The sequence below is a fragment of the Anser anser genome (genome assembly GCF_964211835.1).
Source record: "Anser anser genome assembly, chromosome: 2".
Lineage (NCBI taxonomy): Eukaryota > Metazoa > Chordata > Aves > Anseriformes > Anatidae > Anser > Anser anser.
In genome coordinates, this window is record NC_139721.1 from 135,365,418 (window position 1) to 135,385,111 (window position 19,694).

Below are 19,694 nucleotides of genomic sequence, written 5' to 3' on the forward strand. Positions count from 1 at the left end.
AATTTGTGCTATTTTCTCCAAAGGCTGTGCCCAGCTGACATGATGTACCATTAGAAGTAAGATCCTGGCGTGACTGAAGTTGGCACAAAGATATTTACATTACTGCTCTTTGGAAGCCTGTCCATCAAATTTGACTTATACCTGGGTGCAGCACACCCATTTGAGGATGCAATATGTGGTAGGTGTTCTGCTCCACATCTTGAGTGCCAGGCAGGGCATAACATTGTTCAGATTTGAACCATGTCACTGATTAATAGTTCTATTAAACACAAGTAATGTCCCTACACTTAAAGCAATTTATCATAATTAAATCATATTTCAGAATAGATAATAGACATTATATTTGCCCTGAGCTAAGTCTATGTATATGCATCTACTCATTAAGACACACGCATGTTAAGCAGCAAATCAGCCCTAAATTCCATGGCCAGGTTTCACAGTGAGTGCAAGAGATTTATTTCAATTTATTTTCTTACTGAGGGAAGAAAAATTTGCCATTTCCCATCTCCTTAAAAAAAATAGAAAAAATATATATATATTCTATTTTGTTAGAATCATTTCAAAAGTGCTTCAGAGTGTGAAAATATAACTGGCTGTCTTGCTCATGTAGACTGAAGTCTTGAAGGGATCCTATTGAGACTAAGCAAATGTGCCCTCTGACATTTGCACAACATTGTCAGAATTTATAGTTAAGTGGGTTACTGCCCCTAACCAAACTATCTTTGATTGCTGGCAGTAAGTATTTTTGGAAAATGACCTTCACGAAATCACAGAAAAATATAGGTTGAAAGGCATCCAGGGAGGCCTTCTGGCCCAACCCACCAGCACAAAGTATGGCCTAATTCAAAGTCAGAAAGAATTTTAAACTCAAATAATAAATTATATGTTTTATTATATGTTTATATATTTTGTCTAGCCAAGTCTTGAGTATCTCCAGGGGTGGAGATTTCAGAGTTTCTCCAGGGACCTGTTCCAGTGCAATGAACTTGTGTATGTCCAGCGTGCATTTCTCTAAGGATATTCACTCAGCCTTTCTCTATCATGGGTCATACTTCCCTCCCTGCATTTTTGCTACAAGACTCAGGACATTGGGAGACCTGCAGGCAGATCTTGCCAACAAAGACCAATAAAGATATTCATGATTGTACACATTCTTCTGTAGCTCTCAGAATGGCTTTATAAAGGGCGATATAAAAACAATAGGAAGGGAGGAGGCTTTAATTGCTTTTTTCTATGTTATTGTTCATAATTCATAGTTCATGTTTGGCATGGCTAAATAGCTCAATGTCTTCAACATTACTCAGCATAAACACTTAGCACTGCATTGTTGTTCCTGGTTCAAAAGAGAATTGTTAACATGAGAGATGAAGTTATAGGCATGATAAATGTATCTTGGTTTAGTCTGGGTTAAAGTACTAATGTTTATTTTAGACCATTTAGATTGCGTTCATTTTGGTTTTAAGGAACTCTTGGGGGAAAAAAGAAAAAAAGAAAAAAAAAAGGCACATTACTAAGGGACTGAACCAGGCTCACATTACATAAACACAGGGTCTACGTGAACTTTTACCAGTAGCCACTGAAGTCACAGAGACTTTGAATTAGACCTGTAGTTCCTGAAAGCAATGTTTAAGTGGCTCAAACTCTCATTTTTTTACTTATTCACAGGGAATCCATTCCGTAAAATGTTGCACTGTAAAGAACACCACTTGCACATCCTTATTATAAATACTGTCAAATAAAATAAATAAATAAACAACATATTTCTAGCTGAAAAACTGTCAACTGCATTTTCAAGAAGGAAAGGTGACACTGGGGTTGTGTCGCTCCATCAGAACACCTAGGTGTGTAAATGATTTGCCTTTGTACCAATGAGCAAGCTATTTAGATCTGGTACCCTACTACGCAGAAATATTAAATCCCAGTTATATTTTTCACTGCTTAGATTCATTAGGATGGAGGATAGAGCTCTCTTTTCTTGACACAGTTGTGAAGGAACCACCTCTAGAGGACAAACTAAAATGAGCTGTTGGTGTAAGCCAGTGGGAAACAAAAACGTAATATACCAGAGAAGAGTGTCTCAAGTCTTTGACCTAATTTTGAGCTGAGCAGATCACACACCATTCACGGATCAAGGCTGTGCTGAAACAAACAGTCTAGCCCTGAATATTTCATTTTTCAGAATTCAGTCTAATGAATTCTTTCACTATAGGGGCAACAGATCAATAATATACATGTGAGAATAAATGTTCTGCATTTTCACATGCAAAGGAATTTTAAACTACCAAAAATATATATTGCAAGCCAAATTTTATCCTGATGGGAATTGAAATGAATGACTTAGGATCCTCTCCAAAAGGAATGTGATAATGCAAAAGGTGACATTTTTCACTGCAGCAGCTCAGCACAGTAAACTATTGTGGTACATACCACTGAGCTGAGAAAACAGCAAATTTTAGCAGGCTTTATCTCTAAAGCATAAGATGATCCACATGATTGGTAACTCAAAATGACAAATAATCAATCTAGTGTGCTTTCACAATAAACTCGATAATGTGATTTCTCTAAAATTACATGGACATTTTAAATCTTCTTACTAACAATATCTGTGAAGTTTAAGAACCTTTTACAGGCCCTTCATTGAGATAAAAGCTGATAAAAGCAAAAATTTTTTGTAATGTATGTTCCAAATTAATGTTGATTTTTCTTCTGCAGTAATGAGCAAATCTACAATACATCAACCTAGTGAGCAAAATGGTTTAATTGCCTATGACATTTTCAGCTTTGTTAAATGTTCTGAAGGTGCTGAAACACTTCTCACAGAATCAACCTGAAGACAATGTCATGAAAAACATGCAAGAAATCTACTCAGGTTTAGTTATGGGGAATATACATGTATGCAATAGAAAAAAAAGGAACAGCACAAACAGCAAATATTGAATCTCTGTGAGAGTACAGTTTGTCTCCTGGGACAAATGATCCATGTTGTTCCCAAAAGAGGAGGAAAAAAGAAATAAAAATCATTTCATTGCTGAATAAGAGAGGCTGCAGTATTTTGAAGAACACTTTCTCTATTTAAAAGCACAGTTCAGCCTTTTTTTCTTGGTCCAACTCAATAATACTCCTATGGTGAGCTGAAGTGCTTTTCAAAAGCATAGTATGAAAAGGGTTGGAAAATAGAATTTTCAATAAAATTGATATTTCTCATCACTTTACAAAAAAAAAATCTGCCTCACTCTGTAGAAAATTAAGAGGTTTGTTTTTCAAATGCAAAGATGTACTGGAGTTGCACTAAGCAGTATTTTCAGAATAGCAGCCTCCAGGGCTCTTGTTCAGGTAAGGAAATAAAATTAAAAAAGAAATAGATTGGTAAAGATATTTCCAGAGATAGGAAATCTCGGGATAATAGGACATGAAACTTCACCAATGTTCTGTTCCTCAATTTCAAGCAGTGACAGATTTTCTTTTTCTATTAGAGTGTAAAAATAACATAAATTTCTCATGTTATCTATCCTTAAGGAACTGAAAAATAACTTCTATCTCAATGTGGTTATCTTTGGACAGCCAGATCAGATTGCCTGGGAGGCCAAAGGGATTATACAGCATGGGAAAATCTCACTCAAGTTGTTGAAATCTCAGAGATTACTTAAAACATGATGTTTGGGTTTATTTCCGTTTTATCACTAAGAATCCTTTGTCACACATGACAAAGTTTTATCAAGCACATTGACTTCTTTTTAATTTATTTTCAGGCAGGTTTCAGAATACATGACAAAAGTGAACATTAACATGTTTCGGGAAGAATCAAATATTTAAATGAACTGCAGTTTGGATTGTTGAGGGTGCTCTCAGGAGGAACCTGAGATACCAAGCCATAGTATTACATGGCTTGATATCAAATACCTATTAAAGATAACACCTTCAGAAAATTCAGTAGGTATACATTTTATTATAGAAGCAATAGAGGAGCAGTTGAAAGCAAATCAATCTCTTTAGCAGCATGCAATAGTTAATGTGCTACAAGATTTATTTTTTGACAAAGTAGAATTATTCTCACATTTCTGAGAGTATGCAGGGTCTACAATTCACAGCATAACAGCTGTTACATTTTTTTTAATAGACTTTCATCCTCCTAACATATGAATCGTCTCCAGGAGATCTTTAAAACTGCTGTGACTCATACTCTTAATGGGCAAAAATATTTCAAAAATGTAATTGTTTCAAAGTTTTATTTTAAATGGAAAAACTCTCATGGACACATCAAGGAGAACACGGCAACAATCAGGAGCTTTAGCCCATATTTCAGTTCTTTACTATGCATTTTGCCTTCTCAAGAATTGTATTTTCCAGAAAATATGTCATGTAGTTCATATTACCACCATGTAAATCTATTCAATGAACAACTATTTTGTTGATACAACCTCCGCCCAAGAAGTTTTTGTTTGTTTGTTTGTTTTTAAGTACCCCACTCCTTTCTCATCCTTGACCTTGTGGAAAAAGCAAGTGCATTTCTAGCCTCTGAAAATATTGGAAGGAAGATGGGATGGTTAAAAGCAGTGGTGAATGACTGTAAGAACCCTTGGCTAGCTCTGCCATTTACTTTTCTGACAAATCACTCTATTCATTTGTGTCTCAATTTCTCATCTACCAAGTGGAAACAATGATCCTTGTTGTCTCTTTCCTATTTTTTCATTTTCTTTCAGACTGTAATCCGCTTCGGGTAAGAAGCTACTATTTGCAACATCTATGTACAGAGCCTAAAATCTCCAATTCAGAATACAACTGATGACTATGGGTTGCATTTGTGTTTAAATTAACATTTTCAAGCAGATGCTTAGAAAGATTTTTTTCTTTTTCTCAGATGGAAATCAGTGCAAATCACCACCATGCCAGTTCTCATCTTCCTGCTGTGTACTTGCCTTTATTAAGGATAAACCTGGCTCTTGAATGCTTCACTAATTCTCCAGTGGATTTCCACAAATACCAACTCCATCTAAACAATGGATTAATTAACACAGCTCTTTGATTCAAAATGTCATGTATGAAAAATAGATGGTCACTCCATGTGCTCCATTCCTGCTATTCTGATGCAAAATATGTGACAGAAAATAATCATATGCTGTTTGCAAGAGTATCCAAGGAGTTTGATAATGACAATTATGGAGAGAATCAGTGTAGGATAGTAGAAGAAAGCACAATAACAGCAATGTTCAGTGTCAGCCAGACAAGGAAACAGAGGTACTGCACACTTCATTGATCTTGAATTACATAAAAGAGTATCCACATTAATCTCCATTTGGACAGCAACATTAAAAGTTAGGATTGTAGACAGTACCTAGTATGAAACCAATCCTCCATGCAGAAAGATCCCGTCACGCCTATGCTCACACCTGTTTCATTTTCAGTCCACAGAAGTACAGGAAAGTAATGCTGAGTAAACTCATGAAAGCTACTAATTCGGCAGAGTTTTGGTCCAACCCTGAATTTCAGAGATACTGGCATCACTCCAACCAGAGCCCTCACATTCCAAACCTGGCTTTCTATTCCTGGGGTTTTAGTACCCTAGTATGTATTTTCCAGTCTATGAAAATTAATTAATTATTTGTTTCCATTTTCAATCTCTGAAGCTGCCAATACGCTGAAGGTTTTCAGCAGCTAACTAAGCTGTAATCGCATTTGCCACAGACAGAAGTGGCCAAACAGTCCTTACATTAACATAATTTCCTCAGCTGACAACTAGAATTCATCTACATTAGCTGTTTGTTAGTAGGAATTTAACACTCTCCAGAGCCTCCTCCATTCTGTGTGTTGGCTCCTACAGTTCCTAATGCTACTGCCCAAACGAATACGCTCTACTTTTTGCTGACTTTTCATCTGCAGGGCTATCACACAAACGATACACGTTAAATGCCTTACAGAGCTAAATTATCTAAATATAGAAATTAATAAAGAACAGCAGAAGGCAAAATGAAGAATTAAACATGATTAAACTGGATAGATATATTTTACTAAAAGTTTGAAAACAAATTAAAGATTGAAAAGCCGTTTGTAAACAGCAATGATGTTCCAGACATTGTAAGCACTATGGCAAGACAAAAGACCATCAGACAGATCAGAGATGACAGAAAAGAGTAAAAACATTTATATAGGACTGAAGGGACTTGAAGGGAAGTGTCATTCCGTAGAGCACACCATGAAATGTTTGTACTTCCTTATGTGGATGAGAAAAAGAGAAGGCAAGCATAGAGTTACAGGAAGATTACAAAATACCGATGTCTGAAAGTTCAAACATCAACTAATATAACGTTAAAGTCCAGGGAGGATGAGAAATCTTCAGTGTCATTTCTTGGATACTGTACAATACTATACAATTTCCTAACCAACTAATTCACAAATGCAACTAAACAGAGGAGAGAATTAAAACATAGAGAAACCTTAAGAAAATATATAGAAGGAAAAATGTTCATTCTCACTGTTTTACTTGGCAAACAGCTTACTATCACTGGGCTTCCAAAACACTTGAGTTTCTAGTTACTCTCTCCCTCCGGATGGATTTCCATTTTCTTATTTTAACTTCTTTCTTATTACTAAGAGAAATGTAATATCCTGGATTTGGAGGAAAAATAGCACACACATTTGTTGAGATTAAATTATATAAATAGCATAGAATGCAGATGCAGCAGAATGTACCAAATTAATGACAAGAAAAGCATATCTCACAGTATGCTTTTGTAGTAATGCAATATTGTAAACACGACTGGACAGTGAGTCTCATTGATTCAACATATGATTCCAATCTTTATTTGTCCTTTTACAAATTAAACACAGCTAGGGCATAGTGTAACACAAAGCTCAGATGTAGGAAAGATCAAGAAGAGGGATAAAATTTATTGCTAGTTTGCCAAGTGATAAGATGAGGGGAAATGGCTTCAAGTTGTGCCAGGGGGGTTTAGGTTAGATATTAGGAGAAATTTCTTTTCTGGACAGGTGCGGCATTACTAGAACACGCTGCCCAGGGAAGTGGTTGCGTCACCGTCCCTGGAGGTCTTGAAGAAAAGTGTAGATTTAGAACTTAGTAGCATGGTGGGTGGACTTGTCAGTACTAGGTTAAAGGTAGGATTGGGTGATCTTGAAGGTCTTTTCCAACCTGAATGATTCGATGATTCACCCTTTCAAAAGCTCTAGGTTTGCATGACAGAGGACTTGGAAGTCAGCTCTCTCCCCATAAACTGCGCTGTGACCTTTCCAACTTTGGTGTGACTAACAGTTACACCTCAGAGGGCTGTATCTTCACTTGTATCTTCCAGCGCTTCTGATGATGTCTTTCAGGGAATCAGTTTGCATATGGAGCTCTGTAAAACAGCAAAAATGGTGCATCTGGACATTTTTCAGGCCACCGTATCAATTGGTTAGTTAATGTGAGCAACTAGAGTGCTTTGATGCTCCAAAGGGGAAAAAAGGCAGTAACAGAATGAATGTAGCACCATGTTTCGGGGTGTTTTATGCATCCATTCAGCTTTGGTAAAGAACGAAGTTTGTGAAAAGTAGTGGGTACACCTCATTTCATACAGAAAACAGCTACTGCAAGTGATGTATTTCTGCTGTACTAAAAATATCTCCATGGGAGATAAGAGAGGTGCTAGAACAACCAGATGGCCCTTGCTTATATTTATAACATTCATGTCTGGTGATAAACTATATGAAACATACTAAAAGACTAAGAAATGCTTGCAATAGAGTAAGGAATAAAAGTTTAAAATTAATTGTTTAAATTTATAAAGTGATTTCAGCTTATACTTTAAGAGATTATCACAGACAATACTAGAAGGTGTCTGTAACTTGCAGAATGCTAGGCTCATGTAAACAGAAATGAGCCAAACTCAGACCCTCATTCTAGGTATAGTCATGCTCACACATAACTGCTGGCACAAAATAGCTCCTAAATTAGAAAAGTATATTTTTTTTCAGAATCAAGGTTTATTCAGGACCACTTGCCCTCCTACCTTACTCTGGTGCACCTAATAGAAGTATTATGTTTAAATTTACCAACTAAAATCTCTCTTTGAGGCTTGGTATTGTTCCTACAGCGGTTAAGGTACTTAGTTCACATGCTGTGAGATTTTCTTTGTTTATCCTTCTACAGTCTGGGTGATTAGCACATATAAATGCCATTAAAAACACAAAGATCTCCGGGTTCACTTATAAATAAAAAATACTAAATACCAATGTCAGATCTTGCTGAAGGGATCCCAGATCCTTATCCAAAGCAGACAGACCTTTTGTCCCTCATTAGCACCACTTCCCTTTGGAGTAAAGAAGTAACTCTTGTGAACAGCTTTGTCTTTGAAAGAGTAGTATCAATAATTAATTTGACTAAATCAGTAATACCTGTAAGGCAAGTATATACATCTGAGCCTGTTACCCTTTCCTTGCCACGGGAACTCCAGTCAAGAGAATGATTAAACTCATTGGAAACTAAAGTCAGTCAAACTACACCCTAAGAAGTGCCTTGTTTTCCTACATTTGATCTAGAAATCTCTGGATGACCACAGCACAAGCTGGGAGGGGGGCAATCTGCTGTTGGTGGTCAGACCAGCGCCACAGAGGGAAACCACACAACCTCCCACATCTTACCTGGAATTCCTCAGGTTATACAGCCATCACTATCTGACAGCGGAGTCCCATTTCTGCTTCTAGACACAATGACTTCCAACGAAATGGCTCTGCTACACCTCACAGAAACACTGAGGCACTGACACGAACGCTTCAGACCACTAAGGTTCAGTAGACCCCCATCAGTGTCCTCATTTCCATCCTTTTTCTTTTCCCTTTCCTTCTCATTTTCCACAACACTCTGCAGTCCGCTCCTCACCCCTTCAAACTCTAGCTCATCTCCTTCACTCCTGCTTTTGTGTGGGCTAAACTTGCTGCTCTCTTCACGGGCCCCAGTTCAGCAGGATGGCCCCCGACTCCCATTCTTGCAGCTCCCGTTTCTCCTTCTACCTTCCACCTGTTCAGACTGATTTCAGTTGCCACCTCTGAACTTCTCCTTTCATTCCAGGCTCAAAATTCAGCTTAAAATCCAACTCAGGTGCTTCACTTGAAGCAGCGCTCTCCAAAATCCTCCCTGAGCCATTTCCCGACCCAGCTCAAAGCCATCGCTCTCCCTCCGCCCTTCACCGTTGCCACCTGTCCGCCTTGTCAAAGAACCTTTTCCTTCACGACTCCGCTCCCTTGTGACAACAGGTGATTTGTGCAGCCGGAGCCTTTTAATATTTCCTTGCCTGGGACAGGCTGGGGCTGAGCAGAGGAACTCGGTTGAGAGCAGCCCCCGAAGGGCCCCAACCCGTGCGCCTTTCCCCGCCACCTCCCCTCAGGCCTCGGCCGCGGCCCGGCGGGGACGGAGGAGGAAGCGCGGCGCGTCCCGCCCGAGGCCACCGCCGGGAAGCGCCGGGGGCCCGGCGGCCGCCACCCTCCCGCTCCGGGCGCTGGGCGGGCGGCGGCGGCTCCGCTCCGCCCCGCTGCGGGGGCCGCCCGCGCCGGCAGAGGCGGCTCCGTTCGCCGCTGTGACGCCGGCGGCGCTGGAACACCTGGAGGGGCGGCGGCGCCTCCGGCTCGGCCCTGCCCTGCCCTGCCCTCCGCTGCTCGGCCGCGGGCAAGGTGAGTGCCGGGAGGGGGGCCCGCGCCGGAGGCTGGAGGGGGAACGGGCTCCGCCGGTGGCTGCCGCGGCCGGGCTCGGGCAGCGCCGGGACCGCGGGTGGGGGGAAGGAGGCGGCGCGGCCGGCGGGCCCGAGGCGCCCGGTGCCTGCCAGGGCTCGGCGGCGGGGCCTTCGGGGGTGAAACGGGAAGGGCGCAAGATGGCATCTGCCTGTCCTCTCTGCCTGCCTGTCCCCTCCCTCTCTCCCTCCTGCCGGCGGCTGTCTCGCCATGATTGCTGCACGCATCCGCTCCTGCCTGCCTTCCTCCCGGGCATCCTCTCTGGCCGCGGGCCCGCAGGGAGCGGGGAGGAGGGGGGGAGGAGAGCGGCGGCTGCTCCCCGCCGGGCCCTCACCTGCCGGCCGGCTGCGGTGGGCCCTCGTGCCTTGTACCAGCTGCCGAGGCTAATGACATGGGAAATATATATATATATATATATATACTTCTGGTTCTACACCTGTATTTTGGAAAAGGTTGATCATGGTAATCTGATTTGACCTGCATCCATCTACCTGGCTCCTGAATGTTGGTCATCGGGTGCATTGTTCTGGAAGATAAAGAAGGAAAAAAGAACATTACTCGCAGTGGTAGTTCTTAGTAAGAGGAAAGGATGAAGGGCACGGTGCTCTTTTATTGCCAGCGCTGTGTACACGTTCAGCACCAAATGTAAATAATCTCCTGTTCCGCGCTGCTGTGCCCTGTGCTGGCACCCCAGGGTCTTACATGGATCCTCCTCAAGCACGCCTTCAGTTCGCCTTGGGGGATCCAGGTCTAGTTCGTAAAAGTGGAACTGAACCAGATAATCTCAGGGGTGCATCAGTTGCCCCCCTACCCCCAAGTTACACAGTGTGGATGTTCTGGAAGGTTGGCGTTAGCACTGTTCTTCTGTTTGACACTCTACCCACGCACCTTGCTTTAAACCAAAGCAGTAGTTTATTTCTAGGAAGCACCTGTTTGTTTTTTCTTTTGTTTTGCTTGCGTTTCGTTCTGTTATCCTTCTCCTTTCAGTTTTGGGATGATCAAAGGGTTTTATTTAATTTGGGTCTCAGAAGGTGGTCGTGGTTCTTGTTCTTGAGCAAACTTCTTGGAAGTAAGCTGTTCTGGTCTAGCAAGGGCATTGTTGAAAAGAAAAAAGTATGTTTGGTTGCTTTGCCAAAGTGTTGAGCAGAGAAAATGGTAGGCTGAGTTTTGGAGTCTGTAGTGTGGGGTGGCTTTGGGTATGGACTTCCACCTATTTTTTGTTGTTTTTTTTCCTGGTAACCAACTCTTTTTAACTCTGTCCGTGCAGGGTTCCTAGGGAGCGAGTAGAAGTGTTGCTTGCTAGCGCTGTCTTCCCAGCACTGATCTAGGAGTTGCAGTTCTTGATGGTGCTTAGCTTGAAGTCTAGGGACATCTCGTTGGGACAATAGCATTTTGAATACGCTATTTGAATAGCGTAGCCTACTGGTTTAACCTGAGTGACTTTATGATTTAAGATTTGTGTTAATACCGCCGCAAAAGAAATTTAGCATAAAGCCACGGAGGTCTCGTGTGTAGTAAACTGCCGTAACTGGTAAAACCAGTCAGGTTTTTCCAATGGCAGTTTCTACTAGAAGACAATGTGGCAGTTAATGCTGCCAAACCTTGGTCTGAAGTTCCCCTACTGTTTAAACTTCACGAGTGAAACATGGTTACTTCCAGAATGGTTCGAACAATGGTATAGTCAGAAGTTAGATGCTAGCAAATGGGATTTACCTGCTTCTTAATAGAGAAAGGATTGGTTTTAGGTAAAGGTGATTTTCTCTATTCTCTTCGTGAGAGCTAAGATTCAAATAGACACACAACTGAAGATTGTAGGTTCAAAAAATCAGTTATGACTGTAGAGAAGGGAAGGTTTCTTAAACTTTTTATTTACTTACTTTTGACAAGATTTTTATCATTGTTGGAGTGAGGTAAGGAGTCACGTAGTGCAAAGTAAAATTCCTGCTGAACCCTATTGCAGGGCTGGGTTTTTTACCTTTAGTAGAGTCTCAAGCCAACCAGTCTTGCCCGTTCTTCTATGTACACTTTGCAGGGCTGCTAAATTGTTCTGATGAATTCTCAAGTAACCTTTTCTGGAAAAGCTGAATAATAATAGCTCTTTTCACACTTAAGCTAGTGTTGAAAGCTGTTGGTATGAGTTGGCAGAAAAATGTGCTAATATCTCAGCTAACAGTAAATGTCTAGAAATGTCCTCAAAGACTCTTCTTAATACTTTTTTCAAAATCTTCTCCAAGTGTTGCTCTGAAGTAGTTGGTTCTTCAGGATGTTTTGCCATTGCTCAACCGTAAAATCACTCTAAAGACAAAATTATACCACATGATGCAGAAGCATTAAAAATACAAAAGCCCGGAGAGTGAAGAATGTTAAACAAAGAGCCAAGCAGTCAAGAACAGTAAAACCTTTGACCTTTTATGTGTTGCTAGTAATAGTCTCACAGTAGCTTTTCCTGCGGCTATTGTTAGCCGTGGCAAAACAAGGGGCATTTTGGCCGGCTATGCAATCGCTTACGTCAACCTTGGGAACTGTCTGTTCCAAGTCACTGAAACAGTGCTCAGGTCTGTCATGCGAGCAGCTTTGTAGGGATCACCGCTGCTCAGGGAACAGTCGGCTGGTGTGTCAGGATCTGAGAAGTTCCTGCTTCTGTGGCCGAGAAGCAGAGGTTGCGTGTGGACTGTGCATCTATCAAGAATATGCGGCCTGTATTGATCGTGTTGACTCAATGTGCAGTGAAAGAAGATCACCCTGTATTGCTGTTGCTGTGCATGCTAAAACTGTTTCGTTAATCAAATTTCTTACCCGTGGATGTGAAATGATCTCCTGAGGGATTCTAGAGAAAATTATTTTCCCTGTTCCCTCCCCCTGCATTGTTCCCCCTCAGGTATAATAGCATTGCTTCCTGGCTTCTGCACAGATGAGAAGGGAGGCAGACTCTTTGAGTGTTGACTGTGTCAACAAATAGGGTATCGAAATAAGAGAGAGATTGGTTTGAACTTTATAACCATGTTTATAAACCACATTTATGACAACATAAATGTGAAAAGGATTTCATGAGTATTTGTACATTCACTGCTTTTTTCATCCGTTCTGCAAGGGGAAGGGTTCCTAAGATTAAGACTATAGACTGATTACAGATACAAAGTGTCACAAAAACCATCTTCCTATTGTCTTTTATAATCTGTGCACAGCAGGTGTTCCATATGGCACTTTCTTTAATAGTATTTGGCTACTAAGTTTCAAAATACCATTTTAAAGCTGGAAGAACAAATGTTTATTACAAAACAATTTGATAGTCATTTCGGAGAAATGAAGCGAGTCTGCATTTAGAGTGAAATTAAGTCCTGGATATCCCCAGTTTTGCTCACTTGCAGAGCGAGGTTAGACCCATCACTCAACTTCTTTCATAAGACAGATACAGTGCTTATTTACAATACCTATTCCTTCCTAAGGACATTTGCTCGGTGTTCTTCACATATATAAATGGAAAACTAGTAGTTGAGTGAAAGCTGTTACATAAGGACAAACTAATACTATGTGTTGTTCTTAAATTATTTCACAATCACCTGCTGAAAAGTCAGTATAACGTGAAAAAGCAGCCTAAAATTAGTTCTGCCTGTGTATAAATACATGTCTTTGTGTGTATAAATAGTGAAGTTCTGCATGCAGTTTATTGAGAAAGGACTATCATTTGCTTGTTAATCTGCCTACTGTGCCTATCAGCATTTATTTGAAATATTTTGTTCTGAGACTACATGTACTGTGTCATGACTACATGTCCCATTCCTATCAGTGTTCTTGAGATAAACCACTGTTTTTAAGAATTTGTCATTCAACTGTTTGAAAAACAGCTCTAAGTTTCATTTCGGTATATTTTACGATCTGGAAGGATGAGATCACTTATGCCTGTAAGTTTATCACTTGATAGTCTTTGGTATAATTTGGCAGGCGTATAGTACCCAATATACACCAAATTGTTTTTTGAAGAGGAATACTAGCAGTTGATTTCATCCTTGCACTTGCATGGGAGCAAACATAGTTTTAAAAAAATACTTGGTGACATAGTGCCAAATTTCCATATCTTCATGTCGGCTAAAACTTACCTCTAGCAACTCAAATATTGAACATCGGTGCAGCCCAGATGGATTTATACTCAAATTCTGGGTATAAGTGCATAGTAAACTTCTAATGTGCAAATTTGGTGTATTTATCTGCCACTGCCTTCTATTAACTTGTACACAGTGGGAATAGAAAAATAAAAGACTCAAAATGATAATGAAAGAAATGGGACCCTGGCTGTCGTCCTCTGTTTTGACTGCATCAGAAAATTAGGCAATTTCCTATGTTAATTGCGTATTCTGCAATAATTATTCCACACTAGAAACATAATAATTGCTTTTGGAATAAAGCAGCTCGTACAGTACTCTCTGCAGTAGCTATTGGTCATCTGCCCTGTGGAGAGAGTATTAACAATGAGTTTAAAACCTAGTGAAAGACAGATTGTTACATACTTAATGACAATAGTGCTGCTCATTTCGTTGGGTGTTCTGTTTGCAGACAGGTCCCTAGGTAATGCTACTAAATGCCAGAAAGAACACCCCAAACCTCCGGATTTCTTCATACCTTATGCATAGTTTCTAATGGTGCAGGTCTTTAATCACACAATCTTAGTCGTTCAAGATACCTGATTGTATTGCTGTGGTTTGTTCTCCCTGCAATTGATCGGCCTGAAGAAGAAGGCAAAGAGAGTGTGATACCTCCCTGTAAAACAGGCTCCAATCTCTCTGATACTTCTGTTGTTTTCAGTTCATTGTTGTTGGTTTGTTTTCCTTTGCATGTCTAGTTTTGTTGTTAGTATTTCTTTTCTTGATGCTTTAAAGGATCAAGACAAACGAATAAATGGAATGGAATAAATGAAGTTTTTGCTAGGGTCTTTCATAAACCTTGATAGACCAGCAAACCTTCTGTTGGCTGCCTTTGCAGGGGCTTAGTGTTGAGCGACTTGTAATTTGGGCACCACAGTTAGATAGATGACTGGGATCAAACAGCACAAATTTCTTTCTGTCTCAGTACCGCCCCCCAGGTGTATGGAAATTGCAAAAGAGGTCCCCTCACTGTGTAATGCATGCTGCTTCCCGTGTTTCTGTTACAAATGCGTGAAACGTCTTTGTAGATGTCAGCTTCTGAAATAGGTTGAAAGAGTCATTTTGTTGATGCATCTTCTCCCCTCATAAGACTGCAATATTTCTACTCCTGGGAAGTTGTGGGTAACATTTAACATCTGTCTTGGGACCAAGGAATAGACAAAAAGTTGTGGTGGATGGAAGGAACTGGTAATGCAGCACTTGCACAACAATTTTTAAACTTTTTGTATTAATAAGTGCATCAGTGTGTAGTCTAACAATGAAAATATGGATTTAAAGCTAAGCATGGATGATTCAGCAGGATTAGAACAGCAGTGATGAGCTTTAGAGGAAAAATTAAATCTTGTCATTTGTCATATCAACATAAACTCTAGATTCGTTTTATCTGGATTACAGCAGCACCTATTCATGTAGTTGGACTAGGCATTATACTTGTAAGTCTATGAATAACTGTGATGCTGAATGCCCATATAGACCCTGGCTTCGGTTTTCACTCTTCTTGCATTCGACAACATGTATAATTCAGAGCAATAGGCTGCTCTATTCACTTTTGCTTGTGAAAGGCAAAATGAAACGTGGTTTGAAGCCCTGACTCATTGGGTCTGCATGTTTGTAGAAAGACCACAGGAGATATAACTGTGCCTTGCCTGATCTTCCTCTTGCAGTGAGACTGCTTCTTGCTTTCGAGACCCATTTACTTGATCACAGCTTTCCGGCAGTAGAGGAGAGGAGGTAGGTTGTCAGGCAAGAGCTGTTAAAGAGGCACAGATGGCATTGATTCCCTCACCTAAGCACATCACAGATTTTCCTCCCATCAAAGTATTTTACATAAATGAAACTATCACTGTTTTACAGATAGAGCTCTTTAAAATTCTTTTTTTTTTTTTGTTACCTACTACCAATGTACTGTTACTGTATTAAAAGTTTCTTGGAGAATTACTGATTTTAATAAAAACATTTAAGTGAATCAACCGCAGTGCACGATTCTGCCGTATTTGTAGTTTTAAGTTGTGGCATTTCTAAGGTGAAGAGAGTTTGAGATTAAAGACCTTCCGACCACGTTAGCTGCTTTGAAAGGACAGTAAACTGAGAGGATAGTGCTAACTATCAGTGAAAATGCAAATCCATCTGTCTTTTTTCATAAACATGTTACTTTCACATCAGGCTTGCTGAATTCTGCTCTGCCTCTCATTCTGTTCCCTTTTGTTGCTTCTGAATGCATCTCATAAGAATTCAATTTACTACTTTCCTATGTAACTATGGTAGGTCATCTTTGGATGCTACATTTTATCTTCAGCATTTATAAAAGCTTTGCAAGGATTTCATGTCAGCTCATCATTCTGAGAAGATGGGATTGGATCAACAGTTTGTTTTAGATACAGTTTCCATGGATGAAAGATTCCTGTTTGCCAAGTCCTGCTTCCTTCTGTGGGATCTGCTGGCTACTCTTAGTAGTGTATTAGTGCAATGCTCAGCCAAGGACAGACATTTGAATGAGGGGAAAGGATTTTTTTTATTATTATTTTTCCTGTAACTAGGAGAGCATTAAGATCAGAATTTCACCTTGCTACATGACACTTGTTATTTTTCTTTTCTAATGAACATTAAATATATCTGAGGGACATTAATACACAGATAATGTTGTTCAGCTCTAGGGAAACCAGACAACTTATGCTGCAACAAACTCTAATATAATAAAGCTAAAAAAGAGAAGCAAGGAAGTATGAACGTCATACAGAGGATGAGCTGGAAAGAAAGCCTAGGGAATGCTGGAGTTTTAAGCATTCAAAACCCCAAGCTAGCATTTTCCTGTTTGCACAGGAGAATGTTGATGGTGTATCCAAATGGTTTTGGAGGGGTGCAGAGTATCAGAGGATTTTCCGTAGTCATGTGGAATAGAAGTGCCATTGGCTAATGAAGATGTTCTCCATCAAAAGCTTCCTTCGAGCACCATGACTTCTAAAACTTCTTGGTAGGAAAACAGGGTAATTCAGTATTCCAGAAATATTATGAAGTCCTGTAGCATTCCAGAAGCTTGGCTACTTGTGGAAATAATTTGTAGATAAATAGCCCACAAACCAGATAAACTGCCACAGATGCGAAGGTGCCATAGCTGGCCATGTGCAGGGCCATCTTGGTTCCAGCACGTCTTGTTAGCTCTGGCGGAGCACTGATGAGTGCAGCTGTCCTCCTTCTGAAGCCAAACTGAGTCGTGAAACACTGGTTGTTGTATTTCAGTGTCCAGGCCAATGACTGTGCCAGACCCGAGCTGGCTGCATGTAGTCCTGTCTGGTGTCTGTCTGCACACAGGGAGGTTTGCGGAACGTGGTGCTGAGGCTTCTCGGCTGCTCCTCAGAGGGCCAGCTAGGGATTTTCAGGGGGGCAGCAGAGCTAATGGGCCCAGCTGGTTCCACGTGGAAATGGATGTTTTAGCTCTGTGATCCATTGTCTTCCAGGTAGACTTGTTGTGAAAGGGCCAGCTCAGGTTTAAAGCTGAAACCGAGGTAGCACCTGTCTCAAAACACTGGAAAGCAAGTGTAGAATTAGCAGCGTGTGGACATACTCAGAAAACCTCAGCAAAACCTACAGCAATAACCATGGGTCTGTGTACAGTCAGCTGTAGCATAGCACTGTTTTCCCTAGCAGGCTCCACAGCACCTATGTTTGCTGTCTCTTTTTTTTTTTTTCCATATTATCTAGAGTATCCCTACCTTTTGTTAGCCAAGATAAAGGCTGTCATAGAGATCACTTGTGAGTGTTGCGTCATTCTTTGTCGTCAAAGGTAATGGAAACTTTCTGATAGAAATGTTTTCCGATGAGGTGGTGGACAGTATTTTTTTTCAGTCAGTGTCAGCGTAACATTATTTCTTGAAACATCTTATAGTCTTAATAACATCTTATAGTCTTAGTACACTGGGAGGAAAAAGGGAACAGGAAAAAAAAAATCCTCTCAGATCAACTTCCCTGTGGCAAATTAAGCTTAGTTTTATATATAACATTCTGTGATAACAAAGGTAAATTTTAAGATTGACTGCAGTTTTCAGGTCAGGTATTGGTGTGCTCCAGTGAGTGTCATGTGCTTTCTATTGTAGTCAGCTTTGGCAAAGAACAACTCTTGTTACTTCTGTCCAGGACGTTCATGTGTTATTCTTTGAAAGCATAAGAGTTCAAAACCTGAAGTAGTTGAAGGTTGTGTGCTTATTCATTGGTGTCTTTCTGCAGCCTTTCCTGACTGTAGGGTTTCTTTGTTACGTGGTTATGAAGTTTCCTTTCAGTGCCTTGATACTTCCCTGGACTGTTTCCAGTCCCTGTTTATTAGTACCTCTCACTTTTTGTGGCTAGACTTACGACTTCGGGTTTTCTTTAAAAAAAGCTCGCTGCTTTCAGCTATGCCAGATGCTTTCAATAATCTCCTTTGTTACAGCTGAACCAATATCTTAACCCTCTTTTGTTCCTGGACTTGGAATAGGCAGTAGTAGCACATGAAGTTAGAGACTATTCCAAAAATAAAAAAAATGATGGCCCTTTTAAATGACTGCAGGAACAATTCACATTGTATGTGTAGTGATATATGAAGAATGAAAAATGTTAATCTTCAAAGTTTTGGATATAAATGAAAATAATACAACTAAAAGCTGAATGTGTTGTAGATAACTCTTTGAAAGCAAACATTCGGTACTATTTTTGTGTGTGTGTCACCACAGTGGTCATGGTGCAGTGTTATTCCGCTGTCCGTTTACAGCATGTTTTTAATGAAAGTTTTCTGCATTAAACCAAAAGTAGCAGCCAACTGTTGCTCTCCAGTCTAATATTTTACATTGTATGAGTTGTCACAGAATCACATAGATATCACGAGAACCTGTAAGGCTTCTGTGGGACACCATGACAAAGGCATTGCTAAAATGAGCACACATCCCCTGCTCTCCCTTCACTCACTCACCTGAGGCAGTCACCTCATTGAAGGCAGTCAGGTTAGGAGTGAATTAAATCCATGTAAATCCATGCTGGCTGTTCCCTCTCTCCTTCTCGTCTTTCATGTGGCTGGGAATAGTTTCCAGGAGGGATTTCTCTAAGATCTTTCTAGGAACTGAGGTGAGGTTGATGGGCCTGAAGTTTTCCTGATGCTCTTTCCTGTGCTTCTTGAAGATAGGTGTGATGTTTGTCTCACTCGAGGCATCTCCTCTGATCAGCATAACCTCCAAGAGAACAGGGAGAACATCCTTGCAATGACGTCAGCCAGCTCCCTCAGCACCCCCAGATCCGTCTTGTCTGGTTTCTTGAATCTGTGTACATCCTAACAGCCTGCATACCTCCTGACTGAGTCTTTCTCTAGTGTGGGTAATGCTTCATACCCCCAGACCCTGACCAGTAGGCTCTGAGAACTAGCAGGCTGAAGGGCAGATCTCAAAAACGGCCTGTGCCTTCTGTAACCTTTCTTTCAGTGCCACTATCTCTACAGAGCCGTTCTTGGTGCTCTTTGTATCCCGTCCTAGTTTCAAACCCAGCACAGCTTTGGCTTTCCTAACCCCATCCCTACGTACTCTGGCAATACTTTTGTATTCTCTTGATGAGTAACCTGATCCTGCCTCCGTCTTCTACGTGTTTGTTTTGCATTTGAGTTCGGTCACAAATCCATCAGTGCTGGCTTTCTGCCACAGGTGCTCAGCTTTCTGTGCATTGAAATGGGACGGTCCTGTTCTTTGAGGAAGCTGACCTCAAAGATCACACAGCTGTCCTGAGCTCCTCCTGAACTGAAAGACTAGTTTAGGATATAACATAATTAGTAAGACTCTGTTTCTTAAAAGAAAATCATAAAGTCAAAAGCTTAAAATTTATACATTT

At 40.7% G+C, this 19,694-nt stretch overlaps 1 protein-coding gene and 1 long non-coding RNA gene across 7 annotated transcripts in view; one reads left to right on the forward strand and one right to left on the reverse strand.

The window, feature by feature from the left end:
* Positions 1 to 6,775: 6,775 nt before the first annotated feature.
* On the reverse strand, positions 6,776 to 19,688 carry LOC310894708. The gene is made up of 2 exons (XR_014580109.1): positions 10,206 to 19,688; positions 6,776 to 7,349 (listed from the first exon to the last, which is right to left on the reverse strand). It is a non-coding gene; the product is annotated as an uncharacterized lncRNA (long non-coding RNA).
* ICA1 (islet cell autoantigen 1) overlaps positions 9,444 to 19,694 on the forward strand; it is a gene marked incomplete at its 3' end in the record, with an annotated part of 72,526 nt that continues 62,275 nt past the window's right edge. For 3 of the 6 annotated variants that reach the window (XM_083825161.1, XM_083825160.1, XM_083825157.1), the window contains exon 1: positions 9,454 to 9,657. Of the gene's footprint in view, positions 9,658 to 19,694 lie in introns of all 6 variants that reach the window. The other 3 variants (XM_083825162.1, XM_083825159.1, XM_083825158.1) reach the window with 3 other exon arrangements.